At 45.2% G+C, this 16967-nt stretch overlaps 2 non-coding genes across 2 annotated transcripts; one reads left to right on the forward strand and one right to left on the reverse strand.

The window, feature by feature from the left end:
• Positions 1-6371: 6371 nt before the first annotated feature.
• Positions 6372-6444, reverse strand: trnak-cuu (transfer RNA lysine (anticodon CUU)). Its single transcript has one exon. It is a non-coding gene; the product is annotated as a tRNA-Lys (tRNA).
• Positions 6445-7152: 708 nt separating this feature from the next.
• trnas-uga (transfer RNA serine (anticodon UGA)) lies at positions 7153-7234 on the forward strand. The gene has a single exon. It is a non-coding gene; the product is annotated as a tRNA-Ser (tRNA).
• Positions 7235-16967: the final 9733 nt, after the last annotated feature.

The following is a 16967-nucleotide window of genomic DNA, read 5'->3' on the forward strand; positions in this document are numbered from 1 at the left end:
GCCAAGTCGGCCTGTGGATGCGCCTCGCCAATCACGTGGGTAATGTAATTCTGCCAGTCAGTGGGTTCAGTTGGCATTTTAGGAGAAATTCGAAGCCATCATGACTTCATCAGTGGCTCATGGTTAAGGTGTGAGTGATGTCAATCATGATGTGATCAAATGAGTATCTGTTTCAGTCTTTCCGCAGGGAGTTTTCATACTGAGGAGAAACATGTTGGACATGGTCTGGGAATGTTTCACTCCGGTCCATTCCCAACATATCCTGCCCTGATGGGATGGGCTTTTCCTTCCAAACGTTGCAGAACACTTTTCTAATATTGATTAATATTGGTTAATTATCATTTCTCAAGTATTGTTTCATATGTTTAGAGTAGTTTATATAAAAATACTAATTACCAGACGTGATAAAGTTTTACTTTCATTCCCGAAAAAGCCAAATTGGATGAAAACCATCAAAGAGCCCCGATCATTTGTGTGGTCAGTGGTGTGTTTATGGAGTACGAAATGGTTTTCAGAGTAAGAGTCAGACTCGTTCTCTCTCGATCCCTTTATCCCAGAGCCACCTCACAACCAGGAATGGAACTTCGTACAGAGCAAGAATGGAATAGTTTGTCGATTCTTCCACTGATTCACGATCGTCCATCACCAGGACGTATTCGTCCAGAAGAGTTGGGATGAGATGGGGCTGAGTTTCGCTGTGTATCCAATCAGTCCCCGGAGAAGCACAAAAACAGTGAGGGAGGGAGAGAGAAGGAAACAAAGAACCAGATAGAGAGACAACGGAAAGAGAACAAGGAAATATTTTAAAAACATGTTCCATTTCTGCCACGATATTTTTACCCAGAAATACATTCAGCTGAATGAAACCAAACCACGTTTCCATTCGCTGCCGTTGCTGCTTCTCCTTCCAAACGTTGCAGGAACCGTTATTATTTATTGATTGTTGCTTTGAGTGTGATCTCCTTATTTATCTGTATGTTTCGTTTAGTTTCCAAAAAGGACTTTTTTCCAAAAAACTGCGTTCGATAAATGTTCATACCGTTAACAGACAACCAACCGAAATTCCGATTCATTGTCGAGCCGGCAGGTTCCCGGGATGAGTTGAACAAACATTTCGAATCACAGTCGAATCTGCGGGGGGGGGGGGGGGGGAACCCTATTGGATTTGAAGTCCAATGCCTTGACCATTCGGCCATCACAGCTGCATCATTCAACAGTAATTTGGTCGATAGAATACATTCTAAAACCAGCCTGGAATCACACAAGGAAGTCATTGCATTCAAGCGATCAAAGGCCCCGGGATTTATGTGAGGAGGGCTTGAATCTTGTGGAAAATAACCATTCGATTTGGAGAGAAGCCTTCAGATATTCGAAAATCTGAGTTCCATAAACGCACAATTCCACTGATTAAATAGTTTGTGCAACAACATCAGTTACATTGGAAAAATATTAGAAATTCATGTTTCTTCTCAAATGCAGAAGCACTACACTTCCCAGTCTGGAAGAAAATTAAAATGATGAATCTAGAAATGTGAGCACAGAGGGAGACCAGTGCAGACCGAATGGTCGCGGGATGACGCAACTAAATGATCACGTGTCTGGATTCCGGCAATTCTCCCCGGATCCCGGTCAGAGCACAAGCCAGGAGGAGCAGCTCAATTATTAAATCAATTATTTTTTATGACAACACCTTGGTTGCCAGTCATTCAGAGACGAGCATTTCTATATGGTGTCAGGAGTGGACATTATAGCAGAAGCATTTGAACGCATCAACCTCCTTGCATCATAGAATCGTAGATGTCCATGCTAAGTTGCTCCTTAGTGTTCAAAATGTTGGGTGGTGTTACAGGGATGTGGTGGGGACAGAGGGGCTCTTTCAGAATATCGTTGCAGAATCCATTGGCAGAATGGCCTCCTTTTACATTTTAATGATTTCATGATAATCCTCATGTCCACTTTCCCGGCTTTTTCTCTATACATTTCATGATGAATCTTTAAAACCAACATACCAACCAAGCCTCAAGTAGCAGTAACTCCTCAATGGTCGTTAATGTCCCGGCTATCAATCATTTGGTCAGTCTTGAGTGAAGTCACATCCTGGAAATGTCATACATTGATCCAGTTCTAAAGTAAATTAAGTCGCTCTAGTCCCTGATGACCACAGGCTCTTTGAGGGTAAGATCTCACTGGTGGTGATTTAACCTGAGGATCACCATACCTCAGTCGAGGAGCAATAATAGTAATAATACTAATAATCTCTTATTGTCACAAGTAGGCTTCAATGAAGTTACTGTGAAAAGCCCCGAGTCGCCACATTCCGGCGCCAGTTCGGGGAGGCTGGAACGGGAATTGTGAGATGGCGGGGTTTTTATGTTTCAGGTCTTGTATAACCGTGTGATCTGAATCTAATTAATTTGGTTTTCCTTCTGCTAATCTTGTCTCACAGTGAGGCAAACCTCACTGATTGGATAGACGAGTGATCGTTCTTCAGTCTTGTCATTGTCGGACCCGCTGAATATGGAGGCATATCCTGTGTGGCAGGATTTAGCTCCAACTCAAGCTATAAGTTTGTGGATGATACCACTGCGGTAGATCGTATCGCAAACAATGACGAATCAGATACAGAAGGTAGATAAATCACATGGTTGCATAGTGCACTGTCATGTGAGTGTACCTTTAAGACATGGATGTTTAAGCAATGTACATTTAACAAAACAGTGATGTCAGAGAGTGGGTGGAACTGGGCTTTAGGTCAGCCATTTTGCAGGTTTTTAGTTTCAGTTCAAAAAGCACTTTGTGTGTGCCTGTGTGTTTCCAGAGAGCTGCAAGTTTGAAAAGTGATTGGGAGTGTCTTCGTTTGCAGGGGATGTTAAGTTGAGTTCATGGAATAAACAGTGTTTTCTGTTTAAAAACCCACGTGACCATAATTGTAATCCCACACCTCGGGAAAAAGCCATGTGCCAGGAAAAGCAACACATCCATTAAAGGGAGAGATTAGTTGAACTCTCTGATACATTTTGGGGTTCTGAAAACGCCTCGCCCATAACAGTACCTAAAACAGCCTGTCTCTAAATGTCGGAAAGACCAAGGAACTGATCATCGACGCCATGAAGCGTTGCACAACACACACACCCGTCTGCATCAATGGGTGCGAAGTGGAGATGGTCGATAGCTTTACATCTCTGAGGGTCACCATCATCAACAGTCTGTCCTGGTCCACTCACGCTAATGCAACAATCTAGAAAGCCCAACATCGTTTGTACCTCCTAAGGAAGGAAAATAAAATCGTCATGTCTGCATCGACTCTCACAAACGTCTACAGATGCGCCATAGAGAGCATCCTATCGGGCTGCATCACAGCTTGGTATGGCAACTGCTCGGTCCAACTTCGCAAGAAACTGCAATGTGGTGAACTCAGCTCAACCCATCACACAAGCTTGCCACCCGCACAGTGATTCTGCCTACAACTCCCGCTGCCGCAGGACAGCAGACAACATTATCAGAGACCCTCCCACCCAGGCTTTACCTTTTTACTGATTATTCCATCAGGCAGAAGGTACAGAAGTCTGAAGACCCGCACATCCAGACATAGGAACAGCTTCTTCCCCACAGCTACTAGACTCCTCAACAACTCTCCCTCGGACTGATCTGTTCCCTGTAAGAACACTATTCACGACGCCCTATGCTGCTGTTGGTCATGGATTTACTTTGTTTGTCCACTTGTTCCGCACTGTAACCAATCACTGTTTGTCGATGTACCATTTGTCAATGCACTGCGTCGATTATTCTTTTTTTGCCCACTATGTATGTAATGTGTATGTTCCTTGGAAGCAGAAAAATACTTTTCACTGTACATGTGACAATAAGTCAAATCAAAGTGGTTCCTCTCTCACTACCCGATCAATTCATCTCAATCAGACCAAGACTGAATTTTGAATTCTCGCTTTTCCAACACAGCTCGATGCAATCCGGCCTCACAACCTGGAATGGATTTGCACGTCAGTGATTGCAGATCCATCATCGTAAAATGAGTCCCACTTCCGAGAAAAAAGCGTATGAAAAATCGACGATAATGGGATTCGAACGGCGTTATAGAACGCAATGGACTAGCAGTCCATCGCCTTAACCACTCGGTCAGCTCAGCACACAAGTGTATGCGTCAAAAAGACTTAATTCGTTTTGCATTCGTGAACTGATGGACAATATCCGCCTCTTTGTCTTCAGCCCCGTGTTCAATGTTGGAAATGCAGTTTTTTTCAGTAAAATGAATTCCCATCACATTCAGGGACTTTTGTGAATGGACTGATGGGAAACACATCAATATTATTTCCAAGATGTTTCCACACAGTGTGAAAGGCCCCCGCTGAAAGACTGGATTCAACCATCATTTGACAGCAAAAACAAACGTTCCCGGCTTCACAGAGGAATCCGTCGATCATCGGAACACACACTTCACGATGGACATTTTCTGATAATTCAGTTACAGGTTTCTACTCCTGCCTGGCTTCATTCCCCAGGAAATAGGGATTATATTCTTTCAGCGAGTCATGAAAGTATACTTGGAGCAGATTAAAGATAAATTATTGTGGTACGATGAAACTATTCCTGGTTGAAAGGTAAACTTTCCATAAAGTGCTTCAATATTCAGCGGGTCCGTCCATGACAAGACTGAGGAACGATCACTCGTCTATCCAATCGGCGAGGTGTACCTCAGCGTGAGACAATATTAACAGAGTGAGAACCAGGTTAATTAGATTCAGATCACACGGTTACAATAGAACTGAAGCAGGAAAACCCCGCCTTCGCAGCCTTGCCACTCGCCTGAGGTATCGTGATCCTCAGGTTAAATCACCATCAGTCAGATCTCACCGTCAACCGGGAAAGCAGCCTATGGTTATCAGGGACTAAAGCGACTTAATTTACTTTCGAACTGGGTCAATGTATGATGTTTCCAGGATGTGACTTCCTCAGACTGATCAAATGATTGACAGACGGAAAATTTACGACCATTGAGGAGTTACTGGTACCTGAGGCTTGATTGGAGTATTGGTTTTAAAGGTTAATCATGAAATCTAGAGATGAATAGCCGGGAAAGTGGGCATGAGGATTATCATGAAATCATTAAAATGTAAAAGGTGGCCATTCGGTCCATCGACTCCGCACCGACCCTCTGAAACAGTCCCTATGCCCCAACCACATCCCTGTAACGCACTACCCAACTTTATAAACACAAAGGGGCAATTTAGCATGGACATTCCACCTAACCCACGCACATTTGGACGTGCGAGGAAATCGAAGCACCCGGAGGAAACCCATAGACACAGAAAAAAAGTGCAAACTCCACACAGTCAGTGACCAAAGGCTGGAATTGAACCGGAATCGCGGGCGCTGTGAGGTAGGCACTGTGACAACGTGCCACCATACCAGATCATAACACGTCATATCATATCAGATCAATCATGATCTCATTGAAATACAGAGCACATTCGATGGGCTGAATGGTCTACTTGTGCTCCTACGTCTTATACCCTGATATTGTGTAAATGTGTTCCGGTTCTTGTGTAACTCTTGTTAAAACAACACAGACACCGTATGCCGACTGCATCTGATTATCTGCCGCAGAGAAGGTGATTGTGGAATACATGTCGTACCCATCAAACTCTGCTACTCACCTGACTGAGATTTGTTCTGTATCTGTAAATGACAGGTAGTATTCGCGAGTGGAGGGAACACTCTGCACCTCAGTCTCTGGGACAGGTTGTGAGAGCAGGATGCCTTTATTATGAGTCAATGTCTGGTACTTTATGTGAGGGTGGGTTTCAGTCTCTATCAGACATTGGTACTGAATGTCAGTGTGGAAATCTTTCTGTATCTATCAATCACAATTACTGTTTGGGAAAAGCGAGATTAATACATAACATCAGCGCTGCTGTAACAGACAGAGAAAGAAACACAAAAAAGCAGTAAGAGACTATCAGGACACACACAATGACACAGAAAAGGCGCCGAGATGGAGAAACTTGTTATTTAGGAAAGTGTGTTTTCTGCTGCACACAGAGAAGCCCTGTTTGTAAATGTATATCCTGCTGTGTAACTGAGCTCTCTGCTCTGTAACTATTCTCTCTGCCGTGGAACCGTGACACTGCCGGTGACAGATCTTCACTGTCGTTGCGTCAATGTGTTCCCAGTTGTGGAAATAAGATCCGTCGGAAGCAGAACCTTTCTGCGCCGTTAATGAGACGGCGTTTTCTCACGTTAATTTTCGTTTTGTTCGTTTCGACCCTCTGGATTCCCAGTCAAGGGTCATAACCTTATTCCTGTTATGAAGACAGTTCATTCAGCACCAATGTTTTCGGATAATAACAAGGAAGCGCCCAACGTGGGGCTCGAACCCACGACCCTAGGATTAAGAGTCCCATGCTCTACCGACTGAGCTAGCCGGGCTGCTGGTGCAGTATCAATTAAACCTCTTCTTGAAGAGAGTTGCTGCGGTTCTCATTCGGAGGGTCAGTGCTGACTTGTTGGGCCGAATAGCCTACTTCTGAGCTGGATATTCTACGATTCTATGATTCAAGGAGGTTGATGCGGTGAAGTCCTTCTGCCATACTGCCCATTCATGACACCATGTAGAAATACTGGTCTCTCAATGACTGGCGACCAAGGAGCTGTAATAAAAAATAACTGACTTAATAATTGAGCAGGTCCTCCTGGCTTGTGCTCTGACCGCGATCCGGGGAACTGCCGGAATCCCGACAGTGATAATTTTAGTTGCGTCATCAGGTCATCAGGTGACCGTTCGGCCAGCACAGGTCTCCTTCTGTGCTGTAATTTCCAGATTTCATCATTTAAATTTTCTTCCAGACTGTAAACTGTGTACCTGCTCCATTTGAATTTCTAATATATTTCCAATGTAACTGACGTTGTTCCACAATCTATTCAATCGGTGGAATTGTGCGTTTAGGGAGCTGAGGTGTTCGAGTCTCTCAAGGCTTCTCTCCAAATCCAATGGTCATTTCCCACGAAGATTCAATATCACATAAACACCGGGGCCCCGTTGATCGTTTGAATGCAATAACTTCCTGGAGTGATTCCAGGCTGGTTTTAGAATGTATTCTATCGACCAAATTACTAATGAATGACGCACTGGACGCAGCTGCGATAGCCGAGTGGTTAAGGCGTTGGACTTGAAATCCAATGGGGTCTCCCCGCGCAGGCTCGAGCCCTGCTCGCAGCGACTGTGATTCGAAATATTTGCTGAACTCCCCGCGCAAGCCGCTGACTCGAGAATGAATCGGAATGATTGTAAATGAACGGTTTGAACCTATATCGAGCTCAGTCAGATATTTACCATTTCTTTTGGTAACTGAACGATATATAAAGAAGCTCACACTCAAAACAACAATCAATAAATAATAACGTCTCCTGCAACGTTTGGAAGGAGAAGCAGCAACGACAGCGAATGGGAACGTGGTTTGGTTTCATTCAGGTGAACGGATTTCTGGGTAAAAAGATCGTGGTAGCCACCAAACCCACTGTGTTCAGCGACTTCTCCCTGTCTGCTCTGCCTCAGAGCCCCACTGTCCCTATTCCCTCGTTCTCCCTCAATGCTCTCACCTTCTGACATATTGCTCCCGTGCCCACCCCCCTGCCATACTAGTTTAAACCCTCCCGTGTGACACTAGCAAACCTCGCGGCCAGGATATTTATGCCTCTCCAGTTTAGATGCAACCCGTCCTTCTTATATAGGTCACACCTGCCCCGGAAGAGCTCCCAGTGGGTCAGATAACGGAAACCCTCCCTCCTACACCAGCTGTTTAGCCACGTGTTTAGCTGCTCTATCTTCCTATTTCTAGCCTCACTCGCACGTGGCACAGGGAGTAATCCCGAGATTACAATGCTAGAGGTGCTGTCTTTTAACTTTCTGCCTAGCTCCCTGAACTCCTGCTGCAGGACCTCATGCCCCTTCCTGCCTATGTCGTTAGTACCAATATGTACAACGACCTCTGCCTGTTTGCCCTCCCCCTTCAGGATGCCCTCTACCCATTCGGAGACATCCTGGACCCTGGCACCAGGGAGGCAACATACCATCCTGGAGTCTCTTTCACGTCCACAGAAGCGCCTATCTGTGCCCCTGACTATAGAGTCCCCTATTACTATTGCTCTTCTGCGCTTTGACCCTCCCTTCTGAACATCAGAGCCAGCCGTGGTGCCACTGCTCTGGCTGCTGCTGTTTTTCCCTGATAGGATACACCCCCTCCCCCGACAGTATCCAAAGGGGTATACCTGTTCGAGAGGGGGACAACCACAGGGGATTCCTGCACTGACTGCCTGCCCTTTCTGGTGGTCACCCATTTCTCTGCCTGCACCTTGGGTGTGACCACATTTATATAACTGCGATCTATGACGCTTTCCGCCACCTGCATGCTCCTAAGTGCATCCAATTGCTTCTCCAACCGAACCAGGCGGTCTGTGACGAGCTCCAGTTGGGTGCACTTTCTGCAGATGAAGCCATCTGGGACGCTGGAAGCCTCCCGGACCTGCCACATCTCACAGTCAGAGCATTGCACCCCTCTAACTGACATTGCGTCAATTAATTAAAATTAAACGTTTTTTTTTAAAATTATTATTTTTATTTTTTTAAAGTTACTGTTAACTATCTGTTTCCTAGCACTAGATTTCTAATATAAATGCGAAAGCTAAATATAGTACTCTCCGATCTCTGGCTTAGATACCTCTCTAAATTATAATTCAGTAATTATGTTTAATTAGTTACCAATGCTTAATTTTTTTAATTCAGTGTAGATTCCCAACCAGCCACTCAGGTCACAGCTTTTCTGTGATGTCACTTCAGTCCCCCCCCCCCCCGACACGCACAGTTTGAAAAAGGTATAAAAGTAAAAATGAATAAAAATCACTTACTTACCTTCTTACCTTCTGAGTGTCTTAGATGTTCTCAGGTTTTCTCCCTGACAGAGACTGCTCCTCCTCCTCCGAACGGCCCCTGAAACAAGGGCGCGATCTTTCAAAATCTCGGTAGTCGGATGCACCTCAACCCATCTGCTGAACACATCCACAATAACCAAAACATATTTAAAACGTTGACAACATTAACACCTTTCCAACTCAATGTAATCCATTTGGAGCGTCTCAAATGGACCACTGGGCAATGGGGCTTGCCTCATACCACAAGGGATACCTTTGCCGGTGTTATATTGCTGACAAATCAAACACCGATTACTGATACTCTGGGCCAGCCCCTGCATTTTAGTGTGCCACCAAGTGTCCAGCAACAAATCACTAGTCCCCCGAGCCCCACAATGAGTTGTAAGGTGTGCACATTCGATGACCCACAAAGCCAGTACCTCAGACATACAAGTCAGATGTGCTGGCGTGGTCCATAAAGAATAAACAGAATCATATGTACAACCTAACCGTTTCCACATTTGTTTATCACTCTCAGGAGCGTCCTGCTGTAACCTTCTGACGTCTTGGATGGTTGGCACTGGCTTGTCAGAAGCAGATCTATTTAAAGCAGATCGTTTTGTCTGACTTAGCATTTTAGGCACCACTGAATTTGAGGGCTGTCCGCGCTGCACAATCTGCTTGTTCATTACCAACGTCAACTGGGGTCTTACCGTTTGTATGGGCAGCGCATTTAATGACGGAAATCTGCGCAGACATAAGGAGGTCCCGCAGTAGGTCATTAACTAAACCCCGGCGGGATCTTTTCCGTGCCGGCCGAGGTAAGGAATCCCCTATTCTTCCAGAGCTGTGGGTTAGCTGAAGTCGAGTGTTAATCGTTTCAGAGACCTCAAAATATTTTATGGAAGTGCCGTCTGGCATGGCTTGAAGTGCGTACTCTGTTAGATCTGAATGATCCACTGCCCACCTTACCATAGGCCCCAGATCCTTGGCATGGTACTGGTCATGGACCTGACGTGTAATATGAGGGCCGACAGAAGCTGACTGTGCCCATAAATGTGGTGGTATTGTAACAAAATCGGCTGTACCTTCTTTTCCCGTGACTGTGGCTGTAATCTTTACTGGTCATTCGGTCCCAATTAACGTCCGGTATTTGTCCTCCAACTCTCTGTTCTGTCCGGTTCTGGCATAGGCCAGGGTAACGTGGAGCAGTGAATGCTCAATGTCTAACGTCCACCACTAGGGTATGATGGAAATATAGCACTGTTGTCTCATCCTCCATGATTGAACCGTTACCCCTTCGTCTCTGCACTGCAGCTGGAAGATACACAGTAAATCACGGGCCAACAAGTTACAGTCGAATCCAGTAGTCACCACAAACTGATGATCTGTAGACCTATTCTCATAAATGACTGTCACAGGTTCAGAAATAGGATACTCACACACGTGTCCTTGGGGCCCCGCCAAATGCTGGATGTGGTCGGATAGTGGTAGTCGAAGTTCTGATTGCACCGAAGACATGGCTGCTCCAGTGTCGATTACAAATGGGTAATGTTGATCTCCTGTCTGCAGAGAGATAATAGGTTCACTGTCCGATTGGTGATTACTTATGCCTAAATTAGCTAGTCAATCTTGTGTTGGGAAAGGGTTTGTCTGGGAGAAGTCGGTCTATAAGACCATAAGACATAGGAGTGGAAGTAAGGCCATTCGGCCCATCGAGTCCACTCCACCATTCAATCATGGCTGATTACAACTCCATTTACCCGCTCTCTCTCCATAGCCCCTAATTCCTTGAGAAATCAAGCATTTATCAACGTCCCGGCCTCCACCGCCCTCTGTGGCAATGAATTCCACAGACCCACCACTCTCTGGCTGAAGAAATTTCTCCTCATCTCTGTTCTAAAGTGACTCCCTTTTATTCTAAGGCTGTGCCCCCGGGCCCTAGTCTCCCCTGCTAATGGAAACAACTTCCCTACATCCACCCTATCTAAGCCATTCCTTATCTTGTACGTTTCTATTAGATCTCCCCTCAACCTCCTAAACTCCAATGAAGAAAATCCCAGGATCCTCAGACGTTCACCGTATGTTAGGCCTACCATTCCTGGGATCATCCGTGTGAATCTCCACTGGACCCGCTCCAGTGCCAGTATGTCCTTCCTGAGGTGTGGGGCCCAAAATTGCTCACAGTATTCTAAATGGGGCCTAACTAATGCTTTATAAAGCTTCAGAAGTACATCCCTGCTTTTATATTCCAAGCCTCTTGAGATGAATGACAACATTGCATTTGCTTTCTTAATTACGGACTCAACCTGCAAGTTTACCTTTACAGAATCCTGGACTAGGACTCCCAAGTCCCTTTGCACTTCAGCATTATGAATTTTGTCACCGTTTAGAAAATAGTCCACGCCTCTATTCGTTTTTCCAAAGTGCAAGACCTCGCACTTGCCCACATTGAATTTCATCAGCCATTTCTTGGACCACTCTCCTAAACTGTCTAAATCTTTCTGCAGCCTCCCCACCTCCTCCAGACTACCTGCCCCTCCACCTATCGTTGTATCATCGGCAAACTTAGCCAGAATGCCCCCAGTCCCGTCATCTAGATCGTTAATATATAAAGAGAACAGCTGAGGCCCCAACACTGAACCCTGCGGGACACCGGTTGCCATTCCGAAAAAGAACCTTTCATCCCAACTCTCTGCCTTCTGCCAGACAGCCAATCGTCAATCCATGATAGTACCTTGCCTCGAATACCATGGGCCCTTATTTTACTCAGCAGTCTCCCGTGAGGCACCTTATCAAACGCCTTTTAGAAGTCAAGATAGATAACATCCATTGGCTCTCCTTGGTCTAACCTATTTGTTGTCTCTTCAAAGAACTCTAACAGGTTTGTCAGGCACGAACTGCCCTTACTAAATCCATGCTGAATTGTCCTAATCCGACCCTGCACTTCCAAGAATTTAGAGATCTCATCCTTAACAATGGATTCTAGAATCTTGCCAACAACCGAGGTTAGGCTAATTGGCCTATAATTTTCCATCTTTTTCCTTGTTCCCTTCTTCAACAGGGGGGTTACAACAGCGATTTTCCAATCCTCTGGGACTTTCCCTGACTCCAGTGACTTTTGAAAGATCATAACTAACGCCTCCACTATTTCTTCAGCTATCTCCTTTAGAACTCTAGGATGTAGCCCATCTGGGCCCGGGGATTTATCATTTTTTAGACATCTTAGTTTCTCTAGCACTTTCTCCTTTGTGATGGCTACCATATTCAACTCTGCCCCCTGCCTCTCCTGAATTGTTGGGATATTACTCATGTCTTCTACTGTGAAGACTGATGCAAAGTACTTATTCAGTGCCGCAGCTATTTCCTTGTCTCCCATCACAAAATAACCAGCGTCATTTTGGAGCGGCCCAATGTCAACCTTTGCCTCCCGTTTGTTTTTAATGTATTTAAAGAAACTTTTACCTTCATTCCTAATGTTACTGGCTAGCCTACCTTCAAATTTGCTCCTCTCTTTCCTTATTTCTCTCTTTGTTATCCTCTGTTTGTTTTTGTAATCTTCCCAATCTTCTGACTTCCCACTACTCTTTGCCACATTATAGGCTTTCTCTTTTGCTTTGATGCATTCCCTAACTTCCTTTTTCAGCCATGGCTGCCTAATCCCCCCTCTGATAACCTTTCTTTTCTTTGGGATGAACCTCTGTACTGTGTCCTCAATTACTCCCAGGAACTCCTGCATTGCTGTTCTACTGTCTTTCCCACTAGGCTCTGCTCCCAGTTGATCTTCGTGAGTTCCTCCCTCATGCCCCTGTAGTTACCTTTATTTAACTGTAACACCTTTGCGTCTGATTCTACCTTCTTTCTCTCAAATTGGAGACTGAATTCGATCATATTATGATCACTGCCTCCTAAGTGCTCCCTTACTTTAAGATCTTTAATCAAGCCTGGCTCATTACATAACACTAAGTCCAGAATGGCCTGTTCCCTCGTGGGCTTCATCACAAGCTGTTCCAAAAAGCCCACCTGTAAACATTCAATTAATTCCCTTTCCTTCGGTCCACTGGCAGCATTATTTACCCAGTCCACCTGCATATTGAAGTCCCCCATGATCACTGTGACCTTGCCTTTCTGACATGCACTTTCTTTTTCGTGGTGCATTTTGTGCCCCCGGTCCTGACCACTGTTAGGAGGCCTGTACATAACTCCCATTATGGTTTTTTTGCCTTTGTGGTTCCTCAACTCTACCCACACAGACTCCACATCATCTGACCCTATGTCGTTTAGTGCTATTGATTTAATTTCATTCCTAATTAACAAGGCAGCACCGCCCCCTCTGCCGACCTCTCTCTCTTTTCGATAGGGTGTGAATCCCTGGATGTTTAAATGCCAGTCCTGAACCCCCTGCAACCATGTCTCTGTGATGCCTACCACATCATACCTGCCAGTATGGGCCACAAGCTCATCCACCTTGTTCCGTACACTGCGCGCATTTAAATATAGCACCTGTAATTCTCTATTGACCGTCCCTTTTTGTTTTCTTAGTGTGGTGGACCTTGGTTTACTGAGCCTTTCCATACGCTGTGTCATATTTTGTGGGATGGGGACAATCGTAACCACTCTTGAGTTTTGTCTGTTCGTGTTTTTTTGTATTCCTAAGCAGCTACGCTCCCCGCTGATTACTTCACCTCTTGGTTCCCTGACTTTCCCTTCCCGCCCAATCTTTAGTTTAAAGTCCTATTGACCACCCTATTGACTCTGTTCGCCAGAACACTGGTCCCAGCTCGGTTCATGTGGAGACCATCCCAACGGTGTAGGCCCCCCCTGTCCCAAAACTGATGCCAGTGTCCCATGAAAAGGAACCCCTCATTCCCACACCACTCTTTCAGCCACGTGTTAACTTCCTTTATTCTTGCCTCCCTATGCCAATTTGCACGTCGCTCGGGCAGTAATCCAGAGGTTATGACCCTTGAGGACCTGTTTTTTAATTTGAATCCTAGCTCTTTATAATCTCTAAACAGGTCCTCTTTCCTAGACTTGCCTATGTTGTTGGTACCGACATGGACCACAACAACTGGATCCTCCCCCTCCCTCTCCTGTATCCTTTCAAGCCGGTCAGAGATGTCCCACACCCTAGCACCGGGCAGGCAACATACCATGCGGGACTCTTTATCCTGCTCGCAAAGGAAACTATATATCCCCCTGATAATAGAATCCCCAGAACTACGACTTGCCTATTTACTCCCTCCCTTTGAATGGCCTGCTGAACCATGGTGCCTTGGTCAGCTGACTCATCCTTCCTGCAACCCTGTTCGCCATCCACACAGGGAGCAAGTGCCTCATACCTGTTGGACAGAGTCAAGGGCTGAGGCTCCTGAATTCCTGACTGCTGGTTCCCTTTACCTGCCTGACTTGCAGTCACACCCTGCTGTCCCTGGCCACTGGCATGATTTAAACTACTTACTCTGACAGGCGTGACTGCCTCCTGAAACACAGTGTCCAGGTAAGTCTCCCCCTCCCGGATGTGCCTCAGTGTTTGAAGCTCAGACTCCAGCTCATCAACTCTTAGCCGGAGCTCTTCGAGCAGCCAGCTCGCACACCAAGCAGCTCAAGCACATCACCTGACCAGCCATAACTAATTAATTAATTAGTTTAATTTAAGTTTATTATGGGGGCAGCTGCAGCCAATCAGACACTAATCTATCCTGCACTTTTAACTGAAAAACAGCACAATTAGATTAACCACTTACATTTCCTGGTTACCTCACTGCACCAAACTACCAAATTCTCACTGTCTGTATCTCTTATTCCGGCTGTGTCTCCTTGACTTGCGCAATGCTAATAATATAATAAGGTCTACCTCGTCTGTCCTCCCCTTGGTGGGTACCCCCTCCTTTAGGGTCGGGTAGTCTCCTTCTGCTGCCTGTCCTTTAAAGGGGCATTCCTGATGCCAGTGATCTGTACGGCCACAATTAAAACTTGCATTGTTCCCTCTATATCTGCCGCTGGTTGGGGTCTCAGATCATCCTCTTTCATTATAAACTCAGTCTTAATCTTTGTAACTGAGTCTCCTTCCTGGTCTACACCCTCCTTACAATAAAATCTGACTGCCCGGGCCATCTGGGAAGGGTCGTTCTCTGTCCATTTCATGTTACCACATTTCACGGCAGTAGGCACGGAAGGTGGTAGGCAATACATTAATACAGCATAATATTGAAGGGAATTCTGATCACTCTGGGACAGCATGTCACCTGACTGCCCACGGGAGATTTCATTAAAAAGGTTCCAGAAATTCCTCTGGCTCTTCAGTATAGCAGAGATGTTTATGGGCTTTTGAAATGTGGCATTCAACGCATTCAGGATTTGTGCTCGCCTATCATCGTCCAAGGCATGGGCTTGCTGAAATGCGGCGTGGCTAGTATAATTCAAGTGGTTGAGGGAACGGCGGAGCTCTGCTGGGGTTAAAAGCCGCTGGACTAGGGACCAGAGGTCTCTATAATCAGCTTGATAAACTGAGATGGTACTTCTCAGATAGTCCACGAAAGCAGCAGGAGATTTCTTCCTGTCTGGGATTGCAGCCAGAATAGCCATCATCTCACTGGGTCGCCATGGGAAATAAACGTCTATCGTGGGCTGGGCTGCTGCTGTTGCAACATCAGGGTTGTGTATTTTCCTAAGCGGCAACTGTCTCAGAGTCTCATTAGGGGGCGCTTTAGCGGATTCCTCTGGCTCTTCAAAGACCTCGACGTCCTTCTCTTCCACTAGGGGAGTTCCATCTCCTCAGAACCATTCCCATCCTCTTTCTTTGTTCTCTACCTTTTCTGTCCTACTATATCGGTCTTAATGAATCTAGGTCGTATGCGTAATTGTTTCTGGATAGGATCAGGCCCCTCTCTCTTTGTCCGAGATCGGGTCCTAGAGCTAATTGGGCTTGTGGAACAGAGCTCCCCTTCTCTAACAGATGGTGAAGGTGCAGAAATAGGGCCCATACTATTAAACGAAGGGGCTGGAGAGGCTGGCATGATTTGAATCTGGGAGCAGTGACTGGATATAAATTATGATACCCTGGTGGTTCCGGAATTAGTGCAGACAATGCTACTGGTGCAGTCGGGACCCTCGCCGACATGGTCCAATTCTCTAGGTCATCATCTGCGTCTGTCAATGCAAGGCCAGGCATTGAACTACGTAGCCCTCTTTTTTTCTCCAGTCCACCCTCTCTTTACTTGCGCGTGTTTTTGAATGCACACTCCTTTTTCAAGATCTCCAGAGTTTTCTGGTTCCCCCCTTCACTAATTGGAATCCCCATTTTAAGGTCATTTTCTTGCCAACTGATAACATGATCCTATCCCTCTCCTCTTGACAATATTGTCTCCATAATCCAATTAACTCTTTAGCTTTCATACTTTGGCTCTTTTTTTATTTATTTATTTGCCTATTTATAACCAATGGCAATTTTTGCTACTTGGCAAAGTTATTTAAAAGGTTTTAACAGTGTTCTTTTCAAACTTAAAATGTTTGAAAATTCAAATTGAATTACTGCAAACTGCAAGCTCAGCTCTGATCTCAATTCAGAACTGAATTTACGATTTGCTTAACACAAACTTGTATAATTTTTACAAATTAATTAATTCTTTCTCTTAACAATTTTTCTTTTCACAAGTTATTTTTTACATTCACAAAAATGTTGGCTGCTATGAATGACGAAGCAGTTAGCTGCGGTGGTTGTCATCTCCAGATTTACACTTTTTAAAATCGTGTCAGTGAGTTTCATTAAGTTTCTATTAATTCACAAATAAAATGAAATAAACATTATTTCAAGTAATTCAAACTTAAGATTCTGGCTATTTCAATCAATTGCTTGCTAAAATAATTAACTTTTCTCAAAGAGGTTTAGAAACCCACTGGTTTCTTTGAATTGATTCAAAACGTATCTTTGCTGGAGTTTCAGTGACTCGAAAGAAAGGTATCCGATTACACCACAGGCTGCTGCTGTTATCTCAAGGCGCGTGTGAGAAGCACTGTCTGTAGTCTTTAACATTGGCTGCTGT

This window comes from Scyliorhinus torazame, chromosome 24 (assembly GCF_047496885.1).
Source record: "Scyliorhinus torazame isolate Kashiwa2021f chromosome 24, sScyTor2.1, whole genome shotgun sequence".
Classification (NCBI taxonomy): Eukaryota; Metazoa; Chordata; class Chondrichthyes; order Carcharhiniformes; family Scyliorhinidae; genus Scyliorhinus; species Scyliorhinus torazame.